This window comes from Theropithecus gelada, chromosome 18 (assembly GCF_003255815.1).
Source record: "Theropithecus gelada isolate Dixy chromosome 18, Tgel_1.0, whole genome shotgun sequence".
In the NCBI taxonomy this organism is placed as follows: domain Eukaryota; kingdom Metazoa; phylum Chordata; class Mammalia; order Primates; family Cercopithecidae; genus Theropithecus; species Theropithecus gelada.
The window spans coordinates 35,019,164-35,035,829 of record NC_037686.1 but is presented as its reverse complement, the minus strand read 5'-3'; the positions used below and the strand labels follow the sequence as shown (position 1 = coordinate 35,035,829).

At 35.0% G+C, this 16,666-nt stretch overlaps 1 protein-coding gene across 1 annotated transcript in view; it reads left to right on the top strand.

The window, feature by feature from the left end:
* The window catches only part of RIT2 (Ras like without CAAX 2), a 377,863-nt gene that overhangs the window by 142,187 nt on the left and 219,010 nt on the right, over positions 1-16,666 (top strand). The window lies entirely within an intron of this gene.

Genomic DNA, 16,666 nt, shown 5'->3' with positions numbered 1-16,666 from the left:
ATAAAAAGGTAACAAGGAAGTATAATAGATACATGTCAAAACATCAGAAATCAAAATTAAAAAATCTCTCCTAAAATAGGCAAATATCGTTGGTATCATATTGAACAAAAGAATAAAACTAACCTATATTTGAGTTAAAGGAGACATAAGTGTACAGAAAGATGAAAAATCAAATAAGGTATTAAAAAGGTAGGCAAAAGTAGCCAAAGTCAAAGCAAGTATAAATGTATTAATATAAGGCAAATAGATGTTATGCAAAAATATTATTAAAATGTAGAAGTGTCAGTTTGTAAAAAAATCTTCACAATATTCTAAAATTCTAATCTGTAATATTTAAGGCAAATGAAGAGAACTGTAAATCATTTACAAATAGAAAATTTTATATAGTAGAAAGTTTTAATGCACTTCTGTTGGGGTTAGATTAAAAAGCTGTGTAGTTGTAGATTTGTAAACACATTTAACTTAAACAGAATACTGCAGTCATTACAAAAGTAAACATTGTTTCACATACACATCCTGTTTATAACTTTTTATTGATTTCAGATCAAAATGTAAATAATGTAGTCTGTAAAACATTGATTATTTGATGTATATAGAATTTTTGGTTGTGGCTTAGAATGTGGTAAATTTTTATAAAATATTTAAGCAAGTCATTACCTCTTATGGGGGAAAGGGCAAAAGTTAAGAAAAGGGGGAAATACAAAGTAGATTTTATCTATACATGTAATGATTCATGCTCTATTAGAGTTCTGATTAAATATAGGAAATTATTAAGTTGAAGACCTACATCATGTATACACAAATCTTCATTATATTATTTCCCTTTGTACTTAAAGATTTTCATTATTTTAAAACATTGTATTTTTTCATCACTTTATGTTACTAGTTTTAAAATATCTGCATAATTGGAATATTGATAGTGTATAAGCAACTAGAAATAGGTGATATCTTTCTATATTTATGAGTTATTTGAAGATTATTTGAAATCTATGTATTAACAGATGAATTTGCTTCTAGAAACATTTGGACAATGGACTTATGGGGTTAGCACTGTTGAAGCTACTGGGAATATATAGAATGGAAAAATTATTTCAATTATTTGAAAGGGCTGTCTTATCTAAGAGTAAGTGTACTTGTTTTTAAGTGGAAACTAGAGATCTAATTGGAAGAACACTGAGTAGGTTAAATTTTACTCATGATAATAGAGGGTTTGTAGCAACTAAAATGCTCAAATAAAAAAAATGGCTGCTCTGGGAAATAGCAAAATTGTGTTATTGGAAACACTCAACTAGAATTATGCTTTAGTAGAAAGTGAAATTTTCATTTATTGAATATTCATTCAGTCTACAGTATTTATGTAGACTTACTAGTCCCAAGTGTGGTGGCAATATAATGATGAATAGCCAATATATTTCTCCTTTCTATTGATGTAGACTTGGCTAGGTCACTGTTTAGTCCAATGGAATGCAGGCAGATGAGACAATCTGCTAGTTGTGGTCCAAGGCCTTTAGAAGCATTAAGTGTACTTGTGCTACTTCTCAAGAAAAGGGAATACTGCAGATAGCCCTTGGTCCTCAGTGATTGAGAAAACCTGTGAAAAGAACTAAACCCAACCCAAAGAAAGAAAGAAAGCCCAGTCTACCTACCCATGGAACAGATCTGCTACAGACACCACACAGATTTGTGAACTAGAAAAATCATGAACACTAGTTGCTTTAAGACACTAAGTTTGCGGTGGTTTGTCTTGTAGCATTATTGTGGCAATAGCTGAGCAATACAGAATATTAATAGAACATTTTTAGTTACATATGGCTGGAGATGGAGAATCTTACCTCATCGTGGGTGAAGTGTGTAAGCGATGAGAGATAAATCTGAAATTCTATGCTCTAGTAATACTGAGAAACTGGCAAACATACAATTAAAAAGATAAAGCTATTAAATGTTCATATCAATAAAATTTTTTAAAAGCTAATTTCAACTGCAGCCAAACATAGTCAGGAGTACATCAGGCTAAACAGATGGTGATATGTTGTTTTTCAAACCATTATTAAATCCTTCCATTCAAGGGGTGGTCTATACAGTTGATTTAACATAATTTATATTTTCTGTAGGGAACAGGAGAGAATACTGTTGAAATACTTTTAATTATATCACCTTGTTTTCTTTTGGTACTATTAATTTTCAATGTATGTTGAAATTTACTATCCTTACAACAAATCCAGGAAGTAGATTGAAAAGCTATTATTAATGTCATCACCTAGAATTTGAGTAAAATGTTATACAAAGAAGTAAAGTGGGTGTTTTCTTGGTGGCATTATTGGAGGCCAAGTCCCAATGTGTTTCATGTTTGTGCTTTTAGGAGAGAACAAGTGATATATTTTTCTTGCCCATCGCAAGTTTCATGGCTGACACCCTATAACAAAAGACAGAGACATTAACAATAGATAAGCATAATTATTTATTTAACCAGAGCTTTACATAATGTGAGAGCTTTCCAAAAGGAAGACTCAAAGACCCAGGAAAAAATGTGTATTTTTATGCTCAGGTTTGATTAAGAATGAACAGACGTGTCAAGTATGATTGAATAAAAATGAATATAACCTAATATTAACCATTGGTAATGGTAATAAACCAAACCATTACCACACCATAAAGGATCAAAAATTCCTTTTGGCATTTTTGTGCAATATGCCTTTGCTCTGGGTATAGGACTGGATACCTGTCCCATGAGGGTCTTCAAAAGAGCAGGGGTGATAGAAGTTCAGACAGACCTTTCTGCTTTTGAGGTTTTCCGCATTTCCAAGGTACTATATTTTGGGGTAGCATGTCCTGCAGTTCATCACACTATACACATAATCTTGCAGTGCCACAATAATCTCATGGCATCACCAGATCTCAGATTATAAAGAAGTTGTACCCCAAGCATCTTTCCATCATTTAATTGTTTTAATACTTAACTCTTCCACTGCATGCTCATTAAGCCTATGATTGATGTCTTCCATTTGTTAAGAATTCTGTTTTAGGAAACAAACAAGCACAGCTTTGGAAAACTTAACTTATTACAAGGAGTTTTTCTTGCAATGAGCTGAGAATGTCTTTATAGTTTCCATCTATTGGTTCCAGATCTATCTCCTGAAAAAAAAAAAATTACTCATTACATACATGGAAAATGCAAGGCTCATAAAGGTAATGTGATTTATCTAAGATAGTACAGCAAATTCTTAAGTCAGCTGTGTCTACAATCCATTTACATTTCCACTCAAGCTCTTTCTTATTTCACTTTTTTATGGACTTAGTGTGTACCAAGAACTGCAATAGGTCAAGAAAATACAGAATGAAATAAAATCGAGGCTCTGTCTTCAAAATGCTTGAGGTTTGGGGAAGTGAAGATACACTAAATTAAAAATTGCAGCAAATTATGATAAGTACTATGGTAGAAGTGCACAAATTTTGATACTGGATTATCTTCGATATCTAAGGATCTAAATAAAAAGTTAAAGATAAGGTATTTTAAAGATAATTACAAATTTAGGTGAAACTCTAGTAAAATATATGTAGTAAGTTTAATTATAAATGTATTGAATAATTCTCATTCTTATTAGAAGCAATAAAAGTAATTCTCCAAATACCTTCTTTTTTTGTTGTTGTTGTTACTTTATTTATTTATCTTTTTTGGCATGCTAACATATCCAGTCAATTCCATGACCTAGGTCTTGCCCCATACCTGGCTTTGGACTGGATTAAGTCATTCTGGAACAATGGGAAAGAGTTGTAGTTTGGTATTAGGTTTAGTCCCTAACCAACTCTGCAGTCAAAGCAAGTCCTGTAGCCAATCTCGACCTAGTTTACTCATCTGGGAAATGAAGAAATTAGACTTGATCTCTAAAGTGTCTTCCAGATATAAAGTCCTGTGATTTCTGAATTACTACTAGCCTAATTTTTATATAATTCTTCTCTGAAAGCTTAAATTGCATTTTAGCCACAAAAAAATTTGTTTTTTCCTTTCTTCCCCAGTTTGTGGCTTATCTTTAAAGAGAATACTTTAGGACATGACCCCTTCTTTAAGGAATCCTATTATTCTACAAATGATTGTGGATATTTTAAGGTCCAAAAGAACAAAACTTGGGCTAGAATTGTTCCCAAACTGGAAATAAAGTTCCAAATCAAGAGCTTCTATTAGAATTATGTTTAGGACATTTCCTCACTACTTATATTCTAGAATCAATACATGTGTCCAAACTCTCCAGTCTGCTTTTACTACATTTTGATAGTTTTGATTATTTGATAGATGCTAACTAACTTACTAAGAGTCAATGCAAGCTATGTAGCATCAAAATGAAAAGGTATGAGAAGGTAGGCTTTAAGAACATTCCCAATTTTCAAATTTATGTATTATCCTTAGGATGTGACACTGAAAAAGTGGAGAGATTTTTACCCTCCTTTTACTACCTCCTCCAATGTACTTCTCCTCACTGCTGCCTACCCAACACTAGACTCTAATACAGGTATGCTGTAACTATAATCTTAAAATGTGTATGCCATTCACATACCTCTTAAATCACTCCATTCTGGTATTACGTAGTCCATCTAGAAGTAAGGCACATTTTTAAAAACTCTAGAAATAAGGTTTAACCTGAAGGACTTACCATATAGTCAGAAATATATGATGAAAAGGTAAAAGAAAACTTGAAAAAGAACATTTAAAAATATAGCCAGATATTTAAGTACAAACTGATTTCATAAGCATTTGTCATTAGGATAATCAACAAATGCCAATCTAGCTTTAACTATGAGAAGACTATACTCACATCTCAAATTGATAGAGCTAGGCATACCCTTTGATCTTGGGGAAAATGGGCCAAGTTCATTGTGATCCATTGTTTTGGCTCTGAGATGCTTGAAAACAATTCACTATTAACATTACTAGAAATAGGATTACCATGAATCCTGATTTTCCCATGACATTCCAAGTTAGTATCTCCTGTTGTATAGCAATGAATGCTTGTTAATTCTTTTGGTGGCATTGCATTTCATTCAAAAGTGTTCCAGTTTGAATTAATTTATATAGTCATCCAAACCACAAACTAGTAGCTCTCCTCCAGTACAGTGGCTCTGTACAATACATGGCTATAAAACCAATTGTGATTAAACATGCAAACTGGAAAAGTCAGTCACTATACTGAACAAGACCAGAAAATAGAAACCCAATAAAAATGATTTTAAAACCCCAGGAAATGTCCAAAAAATCCATAAAATAAAATTCATATATTGTTTATAAACTCTTTCACAACAAGGGAGTCTATCATGTTCTCATTCTGAGTCCATTTGATATTAGTGTCAGATATAACATGCTGATTACCTAGTTTTATTTTGTTTATAATTTTTAGAGCTAAAACTGGGTTTCTAGAAGCAAATATTTTAATAGTAAAATAAACTGACAACCTACAGAAAAAGATGAAATTATTTTAAAATGTAAGATAAAACTTAAAAATTATTTTATAAATATGTAAATCTGGGACAATTTGCTCTAAAGTCAAGCAGCCAGGTATAATAATAATATTAATAAGTAACATGATTACACTCTCAATATATTACAAATTATGATTTGGATTTTTTTGCTAAAGAAGGCACAAAGTATGAAATTTTAGAAAAAACTTTTACAAGATGACCATTTCTACAGTATGGTTTAAGGGTAAATATCTCTATTGATTCAGGAAAAAAAAAATTACCTAGGCCATCAACTCTGGAAGATTTACAAAAGATTTATAGAATCCAATTACAAAGTTCTTAGTATTTCCCTGTATTTAAGAGGCAACTATGTTTCCTCTTATATGTTGTCATATATATGTATATATACACATATGTATGTATATATATGTATACATATACTATGTATATATGTATATACATAGACATATATACATGTATACTTATATATGTGTACATATGTCTATATATGTATATATATTTCTGTATGTGTCTATCTCACATTCTCAACATGATTAATTGAACATCCACAGATTTATAATGCTGACTATTTCATTTTGATACAAAAGAAATAAAATTACGGTAGTCCCTGACTTTGGAGAACTTACACTTTGATTTTTGTACATATTAAGAAAGAATTTAGACTTAAAACTGAAGAAAGAAATATCAAATTTCATTACTACATATTTTATCATATCACCTCTTTAACTTTCACAAATAGTGAATGTTTTTACCAAAATATGCTTTAAGCACCTAATTGCTCATCAGTGTGATATGTAGAACATTTAGATTTATATTTATCATTTATATTTTTAGCTAAAACTTGGCAATTTCAAGACTAAATTTGCCAAATTAAAAAACATTATACTTGGCATAAAAGAACTACATAAAATGACTACCAAGATTGCCTAAAGTATACTTTTGATAGAAATAGCTGAAAAACAAAATGTTATTCAATGATCTCATCATTTCTTAGCTTACTGGTCACCATTAATTCAAAGCATTTCCTTCAGTATTTCATTTTTGTGTTGGACGGTGACAGAACTTTGTATCCTATAATCACTGCTGGGCCACTGTGCCAACAGAAATTTCACTAAGGATAGTTTTTGGCGGAAACTCTGAAGTCAGTTTACAAAGGTTTCTACTTAATATCCATGAAAATTTCTATCATTATGAATATCAAAAATTAGAAGAAGCTTCAGGAGGTCACATATTTCAGTCTCTTTGGTTTACAAATAAAGACACTGGGACTCAGAAAAGTGGCTTATCCAAGGTCACATGGCTTCTGAATGCCAAACTGGAGTGATCGTAGCATTATGCTCTTGAATCATTTCTGAAATCCTACAGTGATATGGCTGTATTACCTCTTCTAAAAGCTGTCTCTGTGAAGGTGAATACGACTGGACTGAGTGGTAGTGCTTGCTATTAACGTGTCACTTTTTGAGAATATCAGTGATATAATTAAAAGACACCTAGTTGAAAACTTTGAACAATGAATCAAATACTCAGGTTGGTAAAATCGTGGGAGAATTCTGGAAAAAAAAAAACCATCAGTACAAATGTTTGTTTACCACTGTATTTTAATATTTTTGTAGTTCTTTACATCCTTTATAATATTTTGTACAAAAAGTTTTATCTTCCCTAATTCTAAACATTAGGGGTATTTGTTTTCAGCTTCTCCTTGATTTATACGGTCCATATATAGATCAATTGGGAAAGAATTTAGATTATATAAATGAATGACAATATTACATTCTATTTGGTATCTATATGAATGATCAAATTAGTGAGGACATTAGCTTTAGCCCATACCGCTTGCTATAACTACGGTACAGTTGTGTCATGAAGCAGAGGCACAGTTAAGAATAAGATTTAATAAAAATGAACGAAATATATAGATCATATGACCTATTTTTTTCCACATCTGACTCAAATGGGATGTGTAGCATTAGGTAAGACAAAATATTTATTGTGTCTGTGATTCACTTTCTTCTCATTTGTAAAACAAAGAGTTAAATGTTATTTAAAGGAATTTGTGCTCTAACATTGTATCATGATCAAAACTGGTTTGTTCAGTGAACTATTTAGTATTGGACATGGATTATGTTCTCTGAACGTTACTAATAGCTATGACAGATTCAAACAAATTTAAACATTTGTTCCTGCCTTCATGAAATTTGCAACTTAGCCAAGATGTACCAGTTAAGAGAAAATGTCATTAATGTGTTGTTAAGGTAGCTCTCAGTTAAGTTTTAAGAATGAGAATCAACTGTTTTTGTTCAAGCAAAATGGTAACCAGAGAAAGATAAATCAGGAGGGCTTCTCCCAAAAAACTTAATATCTCTGAAGAAGTATATTTATACGTGCAACCTCCAAAATAGTAGTCTATGAAAAGAAAAACACATGAATAGTGATGGCTACCATTACAAGTCTTTTAGGAACAGGACATTGTCAGTCAGCAAAAATGACAAGACACATCTCAATCATTTTAGGAGGTTTATTAGCCAAAGTTAAGGATGCACACTGAGGAGACAGGTTTATGACTTTCTCTGAAGATGATTTTTGAGGGCTCCAAATTTAAAGGGGAAAGGGCAAGATATTGAGAAGTATACAATTTTTATATGAGTGGGGGTAGAAAAACATAGTTGTTCGCGCCTTTGTTTGGCTCAGTAGTGAATCTGTATTTTTACATTAGATAACAGACAAAATTGGGCAGGGGAACAATCAAATATGCATTTGTGTCAGGTGGGGATGGAGTAGTGACTGCACCTGTCAAGACAAGCTATCAATTTACATGGCCATGGTAAAATTTTAACACAAACACTTTAGGGTAAAGATCTTGGAGCTCACTAGGAATTTCCTTGTGGACAAAATACGGGGGAGGCATGTAGCTTTTTATCTTGTAGCTGTCTTATTGAGAAACCAAAATGGGGAGGAAGGTTTGCGTGGCCCAGTTCCCAGTTTAACTTTTCCCTTTGGCTTAATGAGTTTGAGGCCCCAAGATTTATTTATTTATTTATTTATTTATTTATTTATTTATTTATTTATTGAGATAAATAGCGACGGCATCTCAGCCTGTCGCCCAGGCTGGAGTGCAATGGCACGTTCTCGGCTCACTGCAACCTCCGCCTCCCAGGTTCAAGCAATTATTCTGCCTCACCTTCCCAAGTAGCTGGAATTACAGGTGCTCATCACCACGCCCGGCAACTTTTTTGTATCTTTAGTGGAGACAGGGTTTCACCATGTTGGCCAGGCTGGTCTCGAACTCCTGACCTCGTGATCCACCCACCTCAACCTCCCAAAGTGCTGGGATTACAGGCATGAGTCACCATGCCTGGCCTATTATTATTTTTAAATACAGATTCTCACTCTGTCATCCAGGCTGGAGTGCAGTGGCCTGACATCACCTCACTGCAACCTCCACCTCCTGGGTTCAAGTGATTGTCCTGCCCCAGTTTCCCCAGTAGCAGGGATTACAGGTGCCTGCCACCATGTTCAACTAATTTTTGTATTTTTTTAGTAGAGATGGGGTTTCACCATGTTGGCCAGGCTGATTTCAGACTCCAGACCACAAGCGATCAGCCCTCCTTGGCCTCTCAAAGTGCAGGGATTACAGGTGTGAGCCACTGTGCCCGGCCAGGATTTATTTCCCTTTCACAACATTTTGATCACAAAGCCAAAGAAAGATATTATAAAAACTTTTCCTTCTTTTTTTCCCATGAATATAGCAATATTATGATATTAAAACTTTTTCTCTGTTCTTTTGGAAAGATAGTCAAAGAGTAAGAGGGATTCCTCAAGCCTTGAATGAGTTCCAAGAACCCAGTTTTCCATTTATTTGCTTCTAAATATTGTCTTGACCCCTCATGGATTTTCAGATATACTGGATGTTCCCATGTCACTGTCTATGCCTGGGGTCTTGCTAAGCTACACTGTAGGTGATAATTATAACTATAATATAGGTGTAGCTTAATTAGGTAACTTTTTTCAATCAATTGCAGAAGAAAATGATATATACTGGGGTTTTCTGGTTCAAGAATATTGGTAAGCTTATTTTCTATTAAACCTATTCTTATTCCTAAGAATCTTCGAAGGCCCTGGAAAATAAGTATGTTGCATTTCATCTGAAAATCAGGAAAAAATGGTATTTGGGGAACCAAATCTCTCCATTAGAAATCGATTCTGCAGTGAAGAAGCAGAGATGCTTAAATGCTCCTATTCAAGGAACGTGGATTATTCCTTGCAACATGGATAGGTAAATAGCATGCTGATTTTGACTTTAACGAGCAACTGGAGACACACTGTGACCAAAAGAGTTGGAAAATGTATTGTCCCAGAGCCTTTAAGTGCCCTCAAAAGTAAGTAAAAATGTCTTCTGATCAATAGAATTTGACGAGGAGCCACTTTATATAGGGTTGTTCCGGAGACCATTTGTTAAGTTTATTTGTATACTAGCATCCTGTGAATTCTGAGTTATATTTAATGCAAATGATAACGATAATGACCATCTCATTCAGAGACTACTCACAGAAAGAGGGAGTATCTGTTAGTATGATGGTTTGAAACTGAATGGAGTCCCTCCACTAAGCTAATAGGTATCTTTGATATCACTAAGAAATCAAAAGACAGATTTTTCCTGCCAGACTCCTAAGCCAAAAATGTTGCATCCTGCTTTCTACTTTGAAGCAAAACTGTTTGACTCTCAAAGCCTGTTCAGATAAACACACTTTCATTCCCTAAACACACGTCTGTGAGTGGCTCTGGCAGCTATGTAGGATATTTCAGCTTATTATCCGAAAATGCTATTTTCTCATCTTGAATCAATTCAAGTTTCAAATGAAAGTTAAAATATAATCTTATATAATGGGAATTAAAAATGCATTTTCATTGGGTAATATTTTAATGGGCTTATAAACTGATGCCCTCAAAGGATAAAAATAGTTTTAAAACCATTTTAAATGGGTTTCCTCTTCCCATTTTTTAAATTGTTTTCTCATTGTCCTGCTATAATACAGAAAAGCTCCATTTATAGTAAAATGCAAAGTGTCATTACTTTTATTTGCAGATATGCAACTTTGATTTTAAAATAAAGTTGCTATCCCAGGAAATCCAAAGTTCTTTCTGGTGGAATGATTGACTATTTTGTATGAGGCAGATTTCATGTGTGAGTATGGTAGTAGTCTGCTTTCGTAGCTACCAGTGCTTTCACCCCTAAACATTTCTCTCATTTATTCTCACATCTGAAATTTACAGAAAAGATGTTGTGTTATGGAGCAATACAAAATAGGCAAGACACAGGTGAGATAGGTGAGGTGCAGCCAAACATCATTTTCTCACTAAACTACAGAAAGTCAATAGAACCAATATATTTATAAAGACTCTACGAACTGTGCCTTGTAAAATGTGTACTCTCACTCTCCTCTGAGAGAATACTGCTTTGGGAGGTATTTCCACTAATTGATGTTAGAATGCCAGATGACTCCATGTTAGTAGTTGTGGTGGTTAAAGGAAAAGTATTGCTGTTTTCATATGGCTCTGGTGAGACCATAGAAAATGTAGCCTAAATAGCAACACACCCAGTGGCTCAAGGGATATGATTATAAAATTGAACTGTGAAGTCTACTCACTAATATGGGTCACGCATCTTCACAATGGATCAATGTGATTATTTTACTACTGCACAGCTGTTCTCTTGACTTGGTCTTTAGGTGCCGTGTATACTCCTACCTTGATTTTACACTCCAGTTCAGAGAAATGTGTGGTTACAAGTGAAAGCCAGTTATCAGAGGATAGTATTAGAGCAAGCTTGGTTGAATAGCTCTAGCTGAGTCTTGATAAGAGTTCACAGTCTGAGTGTAATCCTATTCGGAATTCAGTACTCCTGTGTTAAACCTGAGTTGATGCGTCCTGCAATAAGTTGTCCAGCTTTGCTGTCCAATCTTTGTCAAAACTCTACTTCTGGGGTAACCGGTAACAACTTTAACAGTATTTCTAATCAGATATTTATTAAACTCAGAGATGAAAGGACAATGTAGAATTTGTGTCACTTCAGAAAAAAACTGAAGTGGTTGGATGGCTTTTACAGTAGAAGATTAGGATACCTATTAGCTGGGTGTATAGTGACTATAACATTTATTATTTTCAACTTTTTATATTCTTTTATGTACAAACCTTGTAAACCAGAATGACTTTTAAAATAATCCCCCTCTGTTTATCACAGATATAATAGTTTTGAAATGCGCCACCACATTCTTAATTTTACAAAGTAGACACTCCAAGACACAAGGGGGAATATTATAAACATAAATAATAGTCTGGACACGGTGCTCACGCCTGTAATCCCAGCACTTTGGGAGGCCAAGGCGGGCGGATCACGAGGTCAGGAGATCGAGACCATCCTGGCTAACACGGTGAAACACCGTCTCTACTAAAAATACAAAAAAATTAAATGGGCATGGTGGCGGGCGCCGGTAGTTCCAGCTACTCGGGAGGCTGAGGCAGGAGAATGGCGTGAACCCAGGAGGCGACTTGCAGTGACCCGAGAACGCGCCACAGCACTCCAGCCTGGGCAATGGAGCGAGACTCCGTCTCAAAAGAAAAAGAAAAACAAACAAACAAAAACATTGGCAGGATCACAATCCTCAAAGAATTGCTTCCAAATCTTCTCAAGTTTACATGCTCTGTAGAGGTTTTGACCGTGAAAATATGTTTCTAATGTTAGGTAATGTAGACTTCTGTGACAATTCCTTAATTCTCTTCTAAGATGGTGCTGAGAAAAGTAGCCCTTTATGAAGATCCTGTGTCTTTAGGAATGAAGGACAAAAAAGTGAAGTTTGAACAGTGCTAAGACATTTCAATTACTCTACAGAGGTGAAATTTCTGACTATTTGTAATTGATGATACAATTTACTTTTTAAAAATGTCCTCTTTTACCTCAGTATTTGTTTGGTAGTGTTACATAATCTCATTCATCTTTTCTTCCAACTTTACCTATACTAAGTTTACTTCAGTTAAGAGGTACAAACTCGTGGCTTCTCCACATGCCTGGTCATCTCCCTAGTCATCATCTCAGAAATATCTCAAGTTTAGGCACATAATAAATGGGTGCATTATTTTACATACGCTATGATGTCCTCACCAGGCTGTTGATCCCCTATGGGACAGATAAGCCTCTAAGCAATGGTTCATAGTGCAATTAAATTATGAACTTTTATTAATGCTACAGTTTTATCATGTGGATTAGTCTAAATGGAGTACAGTGGCTTAAATCTGACAAATGACTTGTCCCCAGAGCCTGTTAGGAGAATAGTAACATACTAGCCTGGGCCCTCCATTCCGTTTACTTCAAAATTGAATGAAAGTCTCTTAACATGTAAATTCCAAAAAGGAGAATGATAAATGAAAATTTTCAATTAGTGAGAAAACTGTCTTTTTAAAGTTAGTATCTGTTTAGGATCTAGAATGGAAGATGTAACTGTTTAATTGTAGAATTTAGGAGTAGTAGTATAATACGTGTTAAACTTATCATTGTATATACTGTAATTCCTGAACTCAGTAAATAAATTTTACTTTAATTTGTTAAAGAAGTCTTATAAAAAAGCATTTTTGTTGTCTTAAAATGACTGTTTTAATATTGGCAGTGTCCCTATAGTTTTTAGCTCTGGCAATTAAAATGTCAAATAATAGGACTTCAAATTATTTTGTAAGCAGTAAAAATAGTTAATATAGTCGGAAAACGTTTATTAGGAGCATATGATGTTTACATATGAAGCTGGACACAAGAAAGTGTAGGAACAAGGCAGAGATGGAGTCCCTTCATGAAGCGTGGTCTAGTGCAAAAGACAAATGTAAAACTAAGCTATTGTATACAATTGAAACTGTGCACAGGGAACCTGGCATAGTATGGAAGGTTAAGGTCAATGAAGGCTTTAAGACATGATCTTGAGTTCAGGAGGCAGATAGGGGAGGAAATAAAAACTATTGCTGGTATGAAAACTGACATATGGATACGTCTGTAGCAGGAGAGAGGATACCAAGTTTGTAAATTGAGAGATTCCCGGTACTGCTCAGACAGGGAGCGTGTGGGGGACCATGTGCCAAAATAGGGCTAAGCAGGTCAGTCTAATTATACCAAGCCAGGTTAATCAGTCTGAATTTTGTTCCAGGAGTAATGAGATGTCATTGATGGAGAGTAATAAAGTGGGGTTGTCTTTTTAAATGTTCACCCTGGAATAGCATAGAGAAAGAACTGTAAGGAGACAATATATGTAGGAAGATCATTAAAAGGCCTTTTCAGAATTTCAAGCAAAGGGTGGTAGTCTGGCTCTGTGAATGAATGGACAGGGGGGCACATTCCAGAGTCATTTCAGATGTAGAGATAGGATTTAGGGAAATGTTCAGGAGTTGCACTTGGCAATATTGATGGTCTGGGCATGGCCTGACATTTTAGTATTTTTCATGATCAAATTATATATTATATTTGATCATTCTTTTGCCTCTTCCCAACAGATTCCTGTCGAGCTTGTCCTCATCTCCTTATTTTGTTATTACAAACATTGTTCCCTGAATTTCAAAAGCACCCCTAGTTTATGTCCCATTACTATGAAGTGTATTATCATATTAGCTAATTCGCGGCTGCCTGAAGCTTCTATACTAATCAGAATTGATAATCATTCTTATCCCAGTACCTGGAGCCAGCTGGAAGGACATTTCTAGCTGCTGAATGCATATGTAGGCACCAGAAGGGTACATATCTTTTTTTTATATAGTCAATAATTTTTTATATATTTTGTAACATAACAGATCAAGACTCTACATTTTATATAGAACAATAGATAATACTTGCTGGGATGCTAATGCAAAATTACATTTTAAAACAGAAATCTATATCTAGAAAATTTATAAACTTTGGACATTTCCAAATTGCTGATCTTGAAATAGTCTTGATAAGAGACCAATTTTCATAGACTGTTTCTTGCCTTGCAAAGGTGAACATTCCATGGCTTCCTAAGCCTGTGATAGAATACCTCACTCTGTTCTTATCAGCTGTTACAGTAGGAACTCTTTTAACCAGCCTCCTCTTTAACTCACCCACCAGGTTAACCAGTGGTCCCCGCTTCCTCTCAAAATCTTAATGATCAATGTCTCAAATTTTCTAAATCCTGCCGGCAAGATTGCACTCTGCTATACCTGAACTGAAGCTCTCTCCAACATGTTTACGAAGAGTCAGTAATGTTTTCTTCCAAACCAGTTTATACCAGTTGTACATAATTTTTAAGTAAATTATTATGAATGAATGAATCAATTAATTAATTAATTTTTCGAGAAGAAGTCTCACTCTGTTGCCTAGGCTGGAGTGCAGTGGCACAATCTCAGCTCACTGCAACCTCCGCCTCCTGGATTCAAGCGATTCTCCTGCCTCGCCTTCCCAAGTAGCTGGTATTACAGGTGCGCGCCACCACGCCTGGCTAATTGTTGCATTTTTAGTAGAGACAGGGTTTTGCCTTGTTGACCAGGCAGGTCTTGAACTCCTGACCTCAAGTGATCCACCTGCTTCGACATCCCAAAGTGCTGGGATTACAGGAACTATTTAATTTACGTAAATCGCATGAACTGATAAATTACTGTTAGAAGAGAGTCAACATGCAGACCAAGTTGAGTGATTTGAAATGGTATGTTAACCATGAGTCTCACCTCTCTCTCCTCCCAAATTATTGTTGCAACAGGGATTGGCAAGACAGTTTAAAATTTGTCATTTAAAAATCTATAATTCTGAATTCTTATAGATTCTAGACTCAAAACTGTGTTAAATTCTTGTTCTACTTTAATGGTATCAAAATTTAAAACACGAAGGATGCATTATGGATATTTTGTGCAAAAATATAACTCCATTTGGCAGACTTGTTTCCAAAAGGGAGTGTGTTGGCTCACCATCAAAGATTTGAAACTGAATATACATTTGTGTTTTAAGTGAATATGTAATGCCTAATGTATGTATCATTTAAAACTATTCCACTTTTTAACTGATGGTGATTAATAGTATGAGGTCAGGTCTGGTTTTTCTATTGTCCCTAAGAGGCCTTTGCCATAGAACAGCCCAGACACCAAACAGTCTTTGCCTGAATTATCATTAAACATTTTGTCCTTTCTATCTTTGACTTTCCTGGGCTAGACTTTGGCTTCCCTGTGTTCCAACAGTCTCCTGTTTATCTCCTACCAATGGACTCCTCTCCAGCTTGTTCTCATCTCCTCTCTTAGCAGCCTTCTGGGACACCGGGATGCCATTATAATTTGTGAAACATATCAGGATCAAACCTTTCACCTCTGCCTCACAGTGCCTATTGCAAATTGTGAGACATTGAGTACATCTGAGTGTTGTGGATGTAATTTCTCTGCTAGGTAACAAGAGAGTAATAACTGAGACAACACAATGTGCAAGCTAACCCACATCTAAGAGACTGCTTCCTGCTGCCCACTGATGGTACTGCTCCTTAGAATAATTAAAACAGGCAATTTGACCACAGATGCATTTCTCTTGTTAATCATCAGGTCATTAGACTTAATAAGATCAATCTGTGATTAGATTCACCGTGTCTCAAACCGATGAAATGGAGCAGAGAGGAAATCAAATTTCAAGTACATGTTTCATTTATCTCTAACCTTCATCTCATTCCACAAAGCCCAAATAGTCCATGGAGGTTACAGATACACTATCTCCATGCCTAAGTGATCAAAGATTTAGAAAAATGACAGCAAAGGAGGACACAGAGAGAATAAAAAGGACTTATTTAGCAATCAGCACTTATTCCTGGGGCACTGAGCAAGGGTTAGCTAGATTATTGGGGGTTTGACCTATTTCTTTTAATCATGAGCATCCTCTAGCAGAGATGTGGAGTGTGGGTAGAGATTAGCATTGCTCTTATGGTGCTAAGGGAGGTAGTTCTATCCTTGGATGTTAAGAATCACTTCAGAACTCGGAGTAAACCCAAACCTTCTGATCCTCCAGCGACTCAGTCTTTACCTGGATTTTCTGCAAAGAGAGGGTTCCTTTTGTAGTGGTCTCAATCTTAGCTGCATACTTGAATCATCTAGGGTAGCTTTTAAGCACCCTGAGGTGATTAATCTTGAAAACATTATGCTAAGTGAAAGAAGACAGATGCAAAAGACTACATACAGATGC